At 46.6% G+C, this 14,469-nt stretch overlaps 3 non-coding genes across 3 annotated transcripts; all 3 read right to left on the minus strand.

Annotated features, from left to right (window-relative positions):
* Nucleotides 1-971: 971 nt before the first annotated feature.
* TRNAC-GCA lies at nt 972-1,043 on the minus strand. Its single transcript has one exon. It is a non-coding gene; the product is annotated as a tRNA-Cys (tRNA).
* A 6,278-nt stretch (nt 1,044-7,321) lies between these two features.
* TRNAC-GCA lies at nt 7,322-7,393 on the minus strand. Its single transcript has one exon. It is a non-coding gene; the product is annotated as a tRNA-Cys (tRNA).
* A 6,049-nt stretch (nt 7,394-13,442) lies between these two features.
* On the minus strand, nt 13,443-13,514 carry TRNAC-GCA. Its single transcript has one exon. It is a non-coding gene; the product is annotated as a tRNA-Cys (tRNA).
* Between the last annotated feature and the right edge of the window lie 955 nt (nt 13,515-14,469).

Consider the following 14,469-nt stretch of genomic DNA (forward strand, 5'->3'; position numbering starts at 1 on the left):
AGTGGTGTGTTCTCACTTCTGTTTAATTTCCCAAAACTCAGAGATACTTCCTGTATTCAGCAGCAGTGCCTTCTCCTGACCTGGGCTCTCGGGAATAATTATCTGCATCCTCTTCAAATGTTTAGTTCTTGCCTTATTTATTCCCTTCAACTTTTAAAAATTGTGGCAAAATACAAGTAGCATGAAACTTATCATCTTAACCAAATGTTTAAGTAAGGACTTCCCAGGTGGCACAGTGGTAAGGAATCTGCCTGTAATGTAAGAGACCCAGGTTGGGGTCTGGGTTGGGGAGATCCCCTGGAGAAGGGACTGGCACCCCACTCCTGTATTCTTGCCAGGAGAATCCCATGGACAGAAGAACCTGGCCGGCTACAGTCCATGGGGTCGCAAAGAGTTGGACACGACTGAGCGACTGAATGTTATACAAGTCAGTGGTATTAAGTACGTTTATGTTGTACAGCCATCACCACTCTCTAGAACTTTTTCATTTGCCAAACTATACCTCTGTCCCCACGAATCGATAGCTGGCCACCCCACCTCCACCGGCCCCTGGTGCCCACCAGTCTCCTTTCTGTCTCTCTGATTTTGATGACCTCATATAAGTCAGCCCTTGCCTTTTTATACTTGTTCCGTTGGTGGACTTTTATTATATCTTTTATTGCAAGCTGCCTCAGATCCTATTTTTTGAAGCTAGCTTGGTATAAACAAATAAAATCAGGATGGTAATAATTAGACACAAGGGAAACACAGAGAAAGCTTCAGGCAGACTTCCTCTACCCCTCCAGGAAATCAATGTGGCTGAGGAGGCGAAAACAGAGCACATGAAAAATGTCACAGGAGGAGCTGAAGGCTTTACGACTTGTTGGAAATTTAGATTCCATGAGGCTAAATGCATAAGAAGGAGGGTCTCTGTATAAGTAGGAGGTATAACTTCCACTGGAGTTAAAAAAAAAAGGAAAGAACCAAGGCACAGGGGGCACCTGGATTTGAACCAGGGACCTCTTGATCTGCAGTCAAATGCTCTGCCCCTGAGCTATACCCCCAGCCACCCATAAAGCCCTCACAGAACAATTCCATAATTGCAGTCTTTCCCAAGCTGTGCTCTCACCATTGTGTGTCTCCCTAGGGAGTCACCTGAGCTGCTTCTCTGGTGCCCACCTCCACACCTGTCAGAACTCACACCTACTCCCTCAGAGTCTTCACACCTATGTCCTCAGAGTCTCCACACCTATGCCCACCAAACATCCCTCCTCCCAGAGCCCATCTCACCTGCTCCCTCACTGTTATCATTATACTGAGGGCAAGAGGAACTCTACCCAGCCCCTTAATGTCTAAGATGCTTCATTTCTTTTTTCTTTTTCTCCATCTCCCACTCTCTGGTTCAGTTTCCTTTCCCAGGGATCAAGGCCTGGGACCTGTAGGAGGCTGTCACAGTCTTGGTTTACTTCAAGAGAGGCTCCTGGACAAGAAAGCTGCAGCCCCAGCTTTCTAGGGGATGGAGAACAGTGAGCAGGGATGAGCCAAGAGGTCAGCACAGGTCCAGGGTCTGGGACATGGCTCCAGCCTGCTTCTTCTAGAACTCAGACAGCCCCTGCCGTACAGCCATGCAATCTCTAGGATTAAGACATCATTCCATTTCTGTTTGCATCTTTCTTGGTTATGTTGTGCTGTCCAATTGGGTAAGATTTTCTACTCTTTCTCTGAGATTATTCTGAAGTGAAATTACCCTTCAAGGGCTTCCCAGGTGGCTCAGTGGTAAAGAACCCGTCTTGCCAATTCAGGAGACATAAGAGACCTGGGTTCAATCCCTGGGTCAGGAAGATCCCCTGGCGAAGAAAATGGCAACCCACTCCAGTATTTTTGCCTGGAGAATCCCCATGGACAGAGAAGCCTGATGGGCTACAGTCCATGGGATCATAAAGAGTCGGACAGGACTGAAGCGACCTAGCACGCACATAAAGGAGGGTGGTTCTTTGGCCAAGGGTATGGGAGTAGCTATGCCTCTGCTAGAAGCTCCAGACAGACTCTTGAGATCCACCTGTAGGAGAATGTAGGCTTGTGAAGGCTCCAAGACTCCACGCACATCCAATGAGGCGCTGCAAGGCAGTCTGCCCTTCTTGAGGGGATAAAAAAAAAAAAAGGCTAAGAGTGTTGGTAAGTGAGTGATTTTTTCCAGATTTATAAAACACCGGATGAACACACACATACATCTTGGCACACTTCTCAAATGATTTCCCCAGGGTGGATTCCTAAGGGTGAGCATGCAGGGCCTGGAGGAGCTGGCTGGTGCTGAGGCTTACAGCCCATCAGCAGGCACCAATCCCAGGGGTTCCCCTGCACCCTGCCCTTCACCTCCCAACCTCCACAGTCCTGCCGGGTTAGGACGTGCACTCTGCCCCGGGCTGGAGTCTGAACCTGGTAGCATCTCCGTGTATGTCATCAGGTCTGGAGCTCGGCTCCCAGACCTGCAGCGTCAGACCCCTTGGACGGGCGCACACGACCTCCCTAATCAGGCTCTGAAGGCCCGATGCACAATAAGCCAGAATGCCCTGGAGGTTACCCCGGAAACCAAATTAGCTATCTGAGGGTTGCTTCCTGAGGCTGCAATCAGAGCAAAAGGAAATTGAATGCTCTTGAGGGTTTCTCGGGCCATGGAAAATGATTATGTATTAGTCCTGTCCCAAAGCACCATTCCTTCTTTAGAGGCCAGAATGCTCCGTCACTAAACTGCGAACGTCAGCGTGTGCACAGGCATCTTTCCTGGATCCCTGCATCCGGCCATCCGGCCTCGACCATGTGCCTCTCCTCCCCAACCTAGTGTCTCAGCTCTGTGATCTGCTCATTGTTGATATACCGTAATCCACGGATTGAGGGATGGAGATAACTGTTTTTCTACAAAAACAACTCAGTCTCTATTTTGTGCCCCATTATACCCAGCAGCAAGGAGAAGGAAATGGCAACCCACTCCAATATTCTTGCCTGGAGAATCCCATGGACAGAGGAGCTTGGTGGGCTACAGTCCACGGGTCGCAAAGAGTCGGACACAACTGAGCGACTTCACTTTCACTTTCACTATACCCAGCAGCAGAAATTTAATTAGTCACCTCAGGACTCCCCCAACCATCACCCGCCTATCCCGTGTCACACTTGAGTTTTGAAAGGGCTTTCCCAGTACCACAGTGCTGGAGATGGGTGGGATCTGGTTCTCCATGTCATCTGGACCACGCTGTGACCTTCTGATCCCACCCTGGTCCTCGCAGCGTCTCGTGCCAGGTTCCCTGGCTCTCCCAGCCACACCCAGGCAACCTACCCCAGCTTCCGCAAGCACAGAGTGGGTACCGATCTTTATTCCCCTAATCCCCCAGCACCCACACTGTTGGCATTTGAAAACGGAGCACTGACAACTTGCCTTCCACACAGTCATCCCTCCCCTGCGTTGTTAAGACATCAGGTTTACCCAGTTGGTTGGGGGTGGGGGTGGGACGGGGTGTGGCTGGGGGTGGGGTGGGGAGAGCAGCCTTCAAGGACAGGAAACCTGGCTTATGAGCTCTGTTAAGACCCAGCTTCCTAACTGAGCTCTCCGTCTCCCCTCCATGACCCTGTTACTCTCCATTCTTCCCAGATGGCTCTGGGTCTTCCTAGGAGGATATGGTACTAAACGTTTTCCATGAGTCATCACCTTTTGTCTTCGAGCCAACCCCATGACATAGGTATTCAGCAAGTCCTCTCCTTGAGAACCTTCAAGTTGCACGCTTTCAGAGATGTGAGCCTGCACTGTCATCCAATCACATCAGCTGCGGATGACACCGCAGCTCGCCCTCCGTCTCCAACTGCAGCTGCTCCTTCAGCACTACCATCTCCCATGTCTTCTCCCTCCTCCAGTCAGTCACTCTTCTTGCCTGTCCACTCAATGCTAGCCCCCGTATGCCAGCTGTTGTCCTGGACTACTGTACTTTTTTCAAAGAACGGTACTATAAGATTAAAAAATTTTTTTTGTGTGTGTTTGCTTGTTATGTATTACTTCTGTGAAAAGTATTATAAACCTATCAGAGTACAGTACTACATAGCTAACTGTGTTAGTCGGGTACCTAGGCTAGACTTATTGGACTTAAGAACTAATTGGACTTACGAATGCACTCTCAGAATAGAACTCACTCAATTCATATGCAAGGGACTTACTTACTGTAATTATTATCCCTGATTTACAGATAAAGAAATAAAAATTTAGAGGAATTCAGTAACCCAGATAGTCTAACTCCGGAACTAAAGCGGGTGACCATATTGAAAGAATTCTCTCTAGAACACAGACGGAATTGGGTATCTGCCTGGCAGTGCTAGGTAAAACATCAGCCAATTCCTTACTGTTTGACTTCCTTCTAGACTATTTGGGAGATAACAGCTCATCACCCACTGCGTTGGGCCGTTAGGTTGTTATACCCGCTGATCAAGACAGAGGTCACTGTTTGTGACAAACCCAGTCTGCAAAAGTCACTCTGGGCCCCCTTCTCATAGACAGACCTCTGGGGGCAGCCCTGCTGACAGCCAGTCCCACCACTGCCTGCTGACTCTAGTTTCTCTTTCCTCTTCCGGTGTTAGGGGTATCATCATCCTGAATAGTGTGGCATTCTAAAGCTGGAGGTAAGCACTTCCCCCAGTCTCTGGGTGAGATGAGCTGTGGGGGGAACCCTTGAGAACAGGGCCGTTCAGCAGCGGCACCGATGCTCTCGCAGGTACCACACCTCTGTCACCTCACCTGTGCTGCTGGTGATGCCACCGAGGCCGCTCAGCAACCTTGTTCAAGGGGAACTAAGATCCTGCGGGGAATCTTAGGGGAATAAAGCCCCCCCCAAAACCAAAAGCTCTTTAAAAAAGAAAGAGATTAACTGGTGTGTTGAGGTGTAGTTAATCGCATTTTAAATTCCCCCATCAAACAGTCATCTCATCATTTTGGTAGGCTTTGGGGACACTGGCTTATGACCATTGCCTCCTTAGGAGTTGTGAGTGGTTCAATTCCAATCCTCTACCTTTATTAGCTTAAATTCTTTTATAAAGAAGACTTTCTTTTTATTGACTCATTAGTTCTGTTGGAATATAGTTCCTATAGAAGAGGTAGAACATACTTGATTCTTCCCTTTATGAGTTTTCAGGACACTGAATTGACGCCTTCACCATCTCCAGATTTGACAGAGAGGGCTCCAGTAGTCTTTGAGCATTCCCTTGTTTTATCGTGAGTGTGAACTTATGTGTATATGTGTTTGTGTGTGAGCAGACCAAATGAAATTGTCAGACTGGGTGGGATGCCCTGGAAAAGCCTTTAAAATCTTTTACCAAAAAAAAATTCTTTTTCTTAAATTTTTTTAGCCACGCCACATATGGGATCTTATTCTCCCCACCAGGGATTGAACCCTCTGCCCCTGCATTGGAAGGGTAGAGTCTTAACCACTGGACCACTGGGGAAATCCCAAAGAGAAGACTTTAAATAGAAATCAAGGCCAGTCATGGAGAGTGATCTGTGTGCAAGGTGGAAAGGCTCAAAAGCTTGATGCACGGTGCAGGGAGGTGGGACTCACTGGAGAATGGCTGGTTGGAGCCTCCCAAGATGGGAAGGGACCATTGGAAGAGGCTGACTTTTAACAGCACACGGAGTCTTTAGGAAGAATTCCTGTAGAACCAGGAAGGGCCCTGCAAAGGTCTTGGGCTCGGCCCTGAGGGAGTGTGGCCCTGGAGGTGCTGCTTGCCTCAAAATGAGCACGCCTGGGCTCGGAGTGGACCTCTGCACAGACTCTGGATTCTGGCAAAATGCATCAGAAAGCAGAAGGATGTTCAAACTACCCATGCTGGATTCCCCACCAATCTTAGTGGGTGAGACCTCTTTTTAATTTGATTATTTAAAAATATTAAATTGTATCTTCAGTTCAGTTCAGTTCAGTTGCTCAGTTGTGTCCGACTCTTAAAAAGATAAATATGAACTCACAGAATTCATATGCTACAATGTTCAAAAGATATGAAAACTTATGTAGCTGGAAGCAACCAAAAGTCCTTCAGCAGTTAAAAAGTCCTTATTGAATGGATAAATGAACCGTGCTACATAGGACAATGGAATAGCATTCAACACTAAAAAAGAAATGAGTTCTCAAGCCAAGGAAAGACCTGGAGGGAACTTTCATGTGTATTACTAAGTAAAGGAAGTCCATCTGAAAGGCCACAGTAATACTGCACAATATTCAGGAAACGGCAAAACTATGGAGACAGTAAAAAGATCAGCGGTTGCCAGGGATTTGGGGGCATAGAGGGAGATATACAGGTAGAGCACAGAGGATTTTCAGGGCAGTGAAAACACTCTGCATTATACTGTAATGATGCATGTGTGTGTGTTCTCAGAGCGCTGCAGTCCTGTCCGACTCTTTGCGACCCCGTGGACTGTAGCCCCCAGGCTCCTCTGTCCATGGGATTCTCCGGGCAAGAATACTGGAGTGGGCTGCCATTTCCTTCTCCAGGAGCTCTTCTCAACCCAAGGATCGAACCCGCATCTCTTGAATCTCCTGCATTGGCAAATGGATTCTTTACCACTGTGCCACCTGGGAAGCCCATAGTGATGGATACGTTTGTCCAAACCCATAGAATGGACGATACCAAGAGGGAGCCCTGATGTAGATGGTGGGTTTGGTGACGATGCTGTGTGGCTCTATGTTCGTCCACTGTAACAAATGTCCTGTTCTGGTGGGGGATGTTGATAATGCGAGAGGTTATCCATATGTAGGGGCACGGGATATGTGGGAAATCTCTGTATGTTCCTCTCAATTTTGCTGAGAACGTGACACTGGAAAAAAAAATCTTAAGAATACATTTAAAGATTAAAATGAAGGAAAAAAAAGTACGCAGTGAAAATTCTCCCTCTCTCATCTAACAAGACTCTCTACAAGCATCCCCGGGGAACCTGTGTTAACATTTTTTTATGTTCTCTTCCAGATAGTCTGCACATGTCAGTAAGGAATGCACAGCCTCTCCTTGGCTGTATTTATAAACACAAACGATAGCATAACAATCCTATGCTATTGCCTCTTGCTTTTCTCATCTAATTTAATTTTGTGTAAATCATGGCATTGCTTACCTGGGAACATTTCTCTTTCTAGGACTCAAACCAGCCCCCAGTGCTATGGGGAATATAGTCCCAAGTAAGGATGAAGGGTGGGATGGGGGGGTGGCTGGTGGATAATTCCAGACAATAATGAAGGAAAGCTTCCACACCCTCAGCCTTGCTGGTTACACAGGAGAGGGTGCGCTACCACAAGGCCAACAAAGGGAAATTTGGGATAATTATAGGGGGCACCCGGATTTGAACCGGGGACCTCTTGATCTGCAGTCAAATGCTCTACCCCTGAGCTATACCCCCTACTGGAAAAGTTAGCCTTGCTCCTCACAACTTCTCACTTTGGTGAGACACCTGTGACGGCTGTAATAATTCTAAGACCTGATGTTTACCGAGCATTTATAATGTGCTAGATAAACTGTTCTAAATTTTTATACACTTTATATACTTTTTTATTTTTTATTATATATAGTTTTAAAAATTATTGTGGTAGTGAGTGCTATCTCCACCACCACCCTCTTTATAGGTAACAATGACACAAAGATTGAAGCAACTTGTTTGGAGAGTCCCATGGACAGAGCCTGGCGGGCTACACTCCGTAGGGTCACAAAGAGTGGGACATGAATGAAGCAGCTACACACACGCCCCAAATCACAAAGCTTAAGCTCAGTTGGTAAAGAATCTGCCCGCAATGCGGGAGACCTGGGTTCAGTCCCTGGGTTGGGAAGATCCTCTGGAGAAGGGAAAGGCTACCCACTCCAGTATTCTGGCCTGGAGAATTCCAGGGACTGTATAGTCCACGGGGTTACAAACAGTCGGACACAACTGAGCATGTCTCACTTTTTCTAATTAACAGAATTAAGAGGTAAAGGACCACCACTATATCCTGTCTCAGCTCAGCTGCCCCGAAGGGTGAATTTCGGGGCCTTGGTGCTTTGAGGCCAAGCCGCCTCCCTGCTCTATGAACCCAGCAAATGCTCCCCATTTTATAACGGAGTTTTAGGGAACAGACCTAACCAGTGCCTTGAAATGACCCACCTGGAGCTTCTGGAAGTCAGTTTCCTAAATTTCTGAATGAATTAACTTTTTTACAAGTAACACTTTCACATGGCACAGAATTGAAAATGCATGAAATAGGAGCTTCCCTGGCAGTCCAGTGGGTAAGACTCCATGCTTCCACTACAGAGGGCACGGGTTTGATCCCTGGATGGGGAACTAAGATCCCGCATGCCGCACAACCAAATAACAATAATAAACTAAAAAATAAAATGTACAAAATAGCATCCAGACAAAAAGCAAGACTCCATTCCGTCCCACTCTTCCAGCCACCACATGGCCATTTTACTGGTTTCCTGTTGCATGTGTATTTGATTTGAAAGGGAACATTTTCTCTTAGTACCCCAGGGTTAGCTTAATTTTCGTTTATTGTACTGCTTGTATCTGTACATACATGTATATACACAGCTAGATATAAATGCTTCAAACTCACAGTTTTATACACTTTTAAGACAAAACAATTTTAGAAGATCAATACAAACAAAATCACAAACCCAGGAACATTCAAGTTAACAGCAATTTGAATAGCAGATGAAATCATTTTGCTAGAAGAGGCTGTTTGCAATGTGCTTGTGAAGCTGCTCACGCCTAGAGACGCAGCGGTCCCCCAGCTCCTCTGCTAACTGCCTCTATTAACACGCCCTCTGACTCTCAAGGCTCATTTCTCATAGGCTAAAGCTGTTACCAAACTCAGGGTTGGCTGCCCACTGCTCAAAAGCCAATTATCAAGAGGCAAGTGTCAGTAGAAAGGAAAATATGTTTTAATCAGAAAAACTGGAAGTCTGGTGGATTCATTAGAAGGTGGACTCATGTCCCGAGACTGGCTCCGAAGTGTCTGCTCATCCTTGACAGTTTGTAAAGGGGAAAAAAGCGGAAAGAATCTCAGTGAATCATGGAGGCAGGAGGTTGGGTTGCGCGTCCTTCTCCATTGTGTGTAACTGTCTCTCCAGGTGTTATCCTGCCAGTCCGATCTGCCTGCGGGATTGCTAAGGGGGTTGTGGGGGTAGAGGACTAGTCATCTTTTAATTTTTCTTTTAATCTAGGAAAAGAATCAACAGGTTAGGCAAGGCATGGAGAGCACAAGTCAGGAGCTAGGTTCAACTGCCTAGTGATCTCATTCCAAGGAGGAGGTTTTTACAAGGTTAAGCAGTCAGGGATTTCCCTGGTGGTCCAGTGGTTAAAAATCACATGCCCACTGAAGGGGACACAGATTCAATTCCTGGTCAGGAACCAAGATTCTGCATGCTGTGGGCAGCAAAATAATAAATAATTCTTAAAAAAAAAAGTTAGGGGGGGACAGAAATGGGCAAAGAGGGAAGGGGCACAAGAGCTGCCTTCAAAGTCGGCCTCTGATCTTCGGTCACGTGTTACAGCGAGGCATGGTGACAGGGCATGGCAGCCCACTCCGGTATTCTTGCCTGGAGACTCCCATGGACAGAGGAGCCTGGGGGTTACAGTCCATAGGGTCACAAAGAGTCGCACACAACTGAGCGACTGAGCACATGGTAACAACGTGATCAACTTGAGTGCGTGCATCACACTGGGCTCTGATTATAAAACGGCCCTGCGAACAAGCCACCGTGTGCCTGTACCAAGACACTTAAGGCTGTTATTAAAATGTGAGTAGAAACTTTGAAAGAATCGTAGGGGAACTCAAACCACTGAGAAGCACTATTCTGCGGTCCCCTTCATGCCTGGGCACGTCCGGGCTGCCCACAGTGTCAGGACCAGGCCCCAGAGGTTTTGACTTCTGCTCCAGAATCTTGTCAAGCCTCCCTCTCTTTCATGAATCCTACCCCTCTTCCAACCTCTCCACCAGCCAGCGAGAGGAACCCTTCTGAGGAGCACCCACATCCCAGGGGACACGAGCTGGTAAGCTGAGGAACTACATCAGTCTCGTTAGATGGGGCCACTTAAGTCTGTCCCTGGGGATGGTCCTGCTTTTGGGTCTGCTATCTCAGCATCCAGTTCATGGAATCAAAATGAAGCTTTGGAAGTTCATTTTGTCCAAGGTGAAGTACCTGACATCGTGAAGGCTGTTATAAACTCCATTTAAGAGTTCAGTAGGACTTCCCTCGTGGTCCAGTGGTTAAGACTCTGCCCCCCACCAATGCTGGGGGCCCAGGTTCAATCCCTGGTCCATCAGGAAAAAACAAAAAAAAAGGGGGGGGAATGAATTCAATAGAAGATAGAACTTTGTTTTTGCTATAATAATACAAGAACGCAAGTTTTGAAGCCCAAGCTTTTAATGTAAACAATGTTCTTAGCAGGGATGCTGTCAGTAAGTTCTAAGCAAGTGAAGCAGAAATGTTGTGGGCATGGTGGGGCACACATAATTCAAAAGTGCATTTAAACGGGCTGTGATATTCTACCAATTCATATAAAAGCTGAATTGTTTTTAAGTTTTTAAAAAACTAAATTGTTTTTGTGACAGCCGATTTAATACAAGAAAAGATTTCTTGATGGCTGCATGTGGGTATGCGTGCTGTTGCTTCAGTGGTGTCTGACTCTTTGCGACCCCGTGAACTGTAGCCCAATAGGCTCCTCTCTCCAAAGGATTCTCCAGGCAAAGATACTGGAGTGGGGTGCCATTTCCTCCTCCACAGGATCTTCCCAACTCAGGGATCAAACTCAAACCTGAATCTCTTATGTCTCTTATGGGTTCTTGACCATAAGTGCTACCTGAGGAAGCAGCAGTATGTGTAAGAAAGTACAAATAGTTACTGAACTGACCTGTATTGTAGGTCTACCAGTATAGTATCTTAGACACATCTGTCCCCAAGAGCACTAAGATTTTAGAAGTGTTTGAGCCTTTGAAGAACTACTTTGTGAATTAACCCAAGTGTCCTGCAATGGTATTGGTATTAAACCTTTTTTTTTTCTTTGTAAAAATAGGCACACAGAATTGTGTTTTGCACAAACCTCCACTGATGGCTCAGATGGTAAAGAACCTGCCTGTAATGCAGGAGACCCAGGTTTGATCCCTGGGTCAGGAAGATCCCCTGGAGAAGGGAATGGCAACCCACTCTAGTATTCTTGTCTGGAGAATCCCATGGACAAGAGGAGCCTGGTGGGCTACAGTCCATAGGGTCCCAAAGAGTCGGATATGACTAAATGACTAACACACTACACTTACACAAACCTGTTGGAAATCCTTAATCAAAGTTTTCAACAAATGTGTGCCCCAGAACTTCAGCTTTTGAAACCTTTAGAGAGTTGCAATAAATGAAAATAAAATTTGCAAACAGAAAGACGTTGAGACGTAGTCTTGCAAAAGCAAGAGAGAAACTGAACACATTAAACAATGAAAGTTCACATGGTATACAAGATTTAATTCTGAATTTCTAAAATTGTGCTTGCAGAGTCTGAAAAGAATCTTTGGCTGACGTTCTTCATTTCAATTGAATAAATTTACATTCTGTACCTGAGGGGAATGAAATTTTCAAAGCTTGGGACTTTACAACATCTAAATTTGGTGAAATATTCAGGAGAATCATACTCATTTCAAGCGCTCTGTCTTACAAATATTTCTGTAGAAGAAATGTACTTTGAGGGACTTGCCTGGCTGTTCAGTGGTTAAGACTCTCTGTGCTTCCAATGCAGGGGACGAAGTTTCAATCCCTGGTTTGGGAAATAAGATCCCACATGCCACATGATGTGGCCGTTAATTTAAAAAATTAAAGACATGTACTTTGAAGGGAAGCAAAAAGACAAAAAAGACCTGTGAAATTTTGTGGCTAAAATGTTTATATACTGGAATATAAGAAAATTGCAACTGGGTACTTTTAAAAGTGCTTAATATTTTTTAAAGTTTTCTTTTGTGTTTTGGCTATACACCATGTAGCATGTCTGGTTATAACTCCCCAACCAAGGATTGAACCTGTGACCCAGGCATTGGGAGCATAGCATCTTAACCATGAGACTACCGGGGAAGTCTCTGAGAATACTTTTCAATTAGCCTACTTTGCTCTGAGCTTACCAGTTACTCCAGCACCTGAATCAGAAGTATTTTCATTAAACATACTTTGTCTGCAGAAAAAAGACAATTGAAAGAGGCTGTCCAGGGACCTGAAAACCTATGGGTCTCCTATGTATCCCCAGAGTTGCCTTGGACCCCAGCCTTACATCTGTCCTGTGGGGAGCAGCCCTCCCTGCTCCTGGCTAACTTCCCTTGTGATGATGAGGAAGGTGGGGTGATGGCTCCTCCCTGGGGCTCTTTCCATCCATCACACCCTGGGGAGCACAAGGAGCCTCCTGGGACCCTGACCAGCACCCGGCTCCCCATTTCCTTGAAAACGGCAAGAAGCCAGCAAGGTTTCCCGTGCTGCAGACCTGCCCCCAGTCCACAGGCGGCTGGTCCAGATGAGCAGGTACCTTAAGAGGACATTGCAGCCAGATTTCAAGGATTTACCTCATTTATAAATTTTTATATTGGTCATACGCTGAAATGATGATGTTTTGGATATACTGGATTTTAAAATGTGGACGGTTGGGGCACTCCTTGGTGGCCCAGTGGTTAGGACTTGGCACTTTCAGAGTGCGGGGGTTTGCTCCCTGGTTGGGGAACGAAGATCCCACAAGCTGCAGGGCACGCCCCCTCCACAAAAGGAGATTCGTTTTGCTGATGTCGTTTTACTTTATTTTTATGAAAACATTTCCCCCAGTTTTAATAAGCTATAATTGACATACAATGTAATATCAAAGGTGTACAACATGATTTGATACATGTACATATTGACAAATGATCACCACAATAAGTCCAGTTAACATCAGGCACCTCACATAGTTACATTCCTCCCTGGTTATAAGAACTTTCAAGATCTACTCTCTTAGCAACTTTCAAATATACAATAAAATATTGTTAATACAGCGACTATAGTCACCATGCTGTACATTGCTCCTCAAGACTTATTTATCTAATTCTGTACCTTTTGACCCCTTTCACCCACCTTCCCTTTTTTACTTTAAATATTTAAGGTGGCTACTAGTAAATGTAAATTCAGACATGCAGCTTGCATTCCGTTCCTGGAGGGAGCACTGGTGGAGACCTTGGCCTTGGGAAAACCAATCTGGCTGGTGGGCTGAAAGGATTGGATTGCCTGTCATCCCCCAATCCTGATCTTGCAGGTCTTCTGTGGGGATGAAACGACAGTGCAAAGACAGGAAGGAATCTCTCTTCTGATGGGAAAGAGTCGGTGGGTGTTGTTTTCAGGGTAGAGGGGTTGCTTGAACTACAGGGAGAGTTACAGGGCCCAAGGAAGGTCGACTATGCCAAACTCCAAAATGGAGCATCAGAAGGGGGCACCCGGATTTGAACCGGGGACCTCTTGATCTGCAGTCAAATGCTCTACCCCTGAGCTATACCCCCGATGTTATATGGCAGTCTCAACTCACAGCTTTATGCTGCTGTAGTTACATCTGGACCCTGCCAACCTCCGCAGCCCCTGCCATGGGCTCCAATACCCATGGTCATTCCAGACTGGTCCTCCTGCTCTGAAATCCAACCGGTCTTCCTCTTCAGGTTGGTGGGAAGATCGATTCGGTCACAGTCTTCAGCCCACACCCGGAAGTGCAGAGGGGGAGGACTTCTCACCCAGAAGTGCAGAGTTTGAGGCCCTCTGACCCAGAAGTGCAGAGGTTGAGGCACTCTCGGGTTACCAGGAGAAAACGCAGGTGGCTCGGAACTCTCCCACACTGCCAAACTCGGGTCTGAGCCCGGCCCGCCCTGTTCGTCCTGCTCTATCTGCCCTTTGCCCTTCAGTCTCGTCCCCTGTCTCCTCTTCTTCGCTGCCTATCTTTCCTCTTCCCACCGCCCTCTAAGCCCCTCAGGGCTCTGCTCTCCTAACCTCCAGACCTCAGCTAGTCCTCCTTCTTCCAGCCCAATCAAGCAGTGCCCTTTTTTCAAACTCCTTCCTTGAGAAGTAATCAGAAGACCAGGCCTAATAAATACAAGGCAGACCATTTATTTCCAAAAATGAAATAGGGAGCTAAGAAAATTGTGAGTATAATAGGAGCGACGCTGGAGCACTTTTCCACTGTAATTATTAGAACATCTAAGAACACCTGACACCCAGACCCGGGAAAACATTACAAACGTGATGAAAGATCGTCACAAGTGCCTGAGCAGTGATGATGGTCACAACAACCCTCTGACACAGGGCTGTGATCGGTACCCTGGCGGCAGACCGGAGGAACCTGAGGCGCCGGGATGTGCAGAAAGCTGTCCAAGGAGATGTGATTAGTAAGCCGGATGCAAACTCAGGCAGCCTGGCGCTGGAGCCCACACACTTAACCCCGTGCTTTACAGCCCAGAGTTAGAGCAG

This window comes from Oryx dammah, unplaced genomic scaffold (assembly GCF_014754425.2).
Source record: "Oryx dammah isolate SB20612 unplaced genomic scaffold, SCBI_Odam_1.1 HiC_scaffold_18, whole genome shotgun sequence".
Taxonomy (NCBI): Eukaryota; Metazoa; Chordata; class Mammalia; order Artiodactyla; family Bovidae; genus Oryx; species Oryx dammah.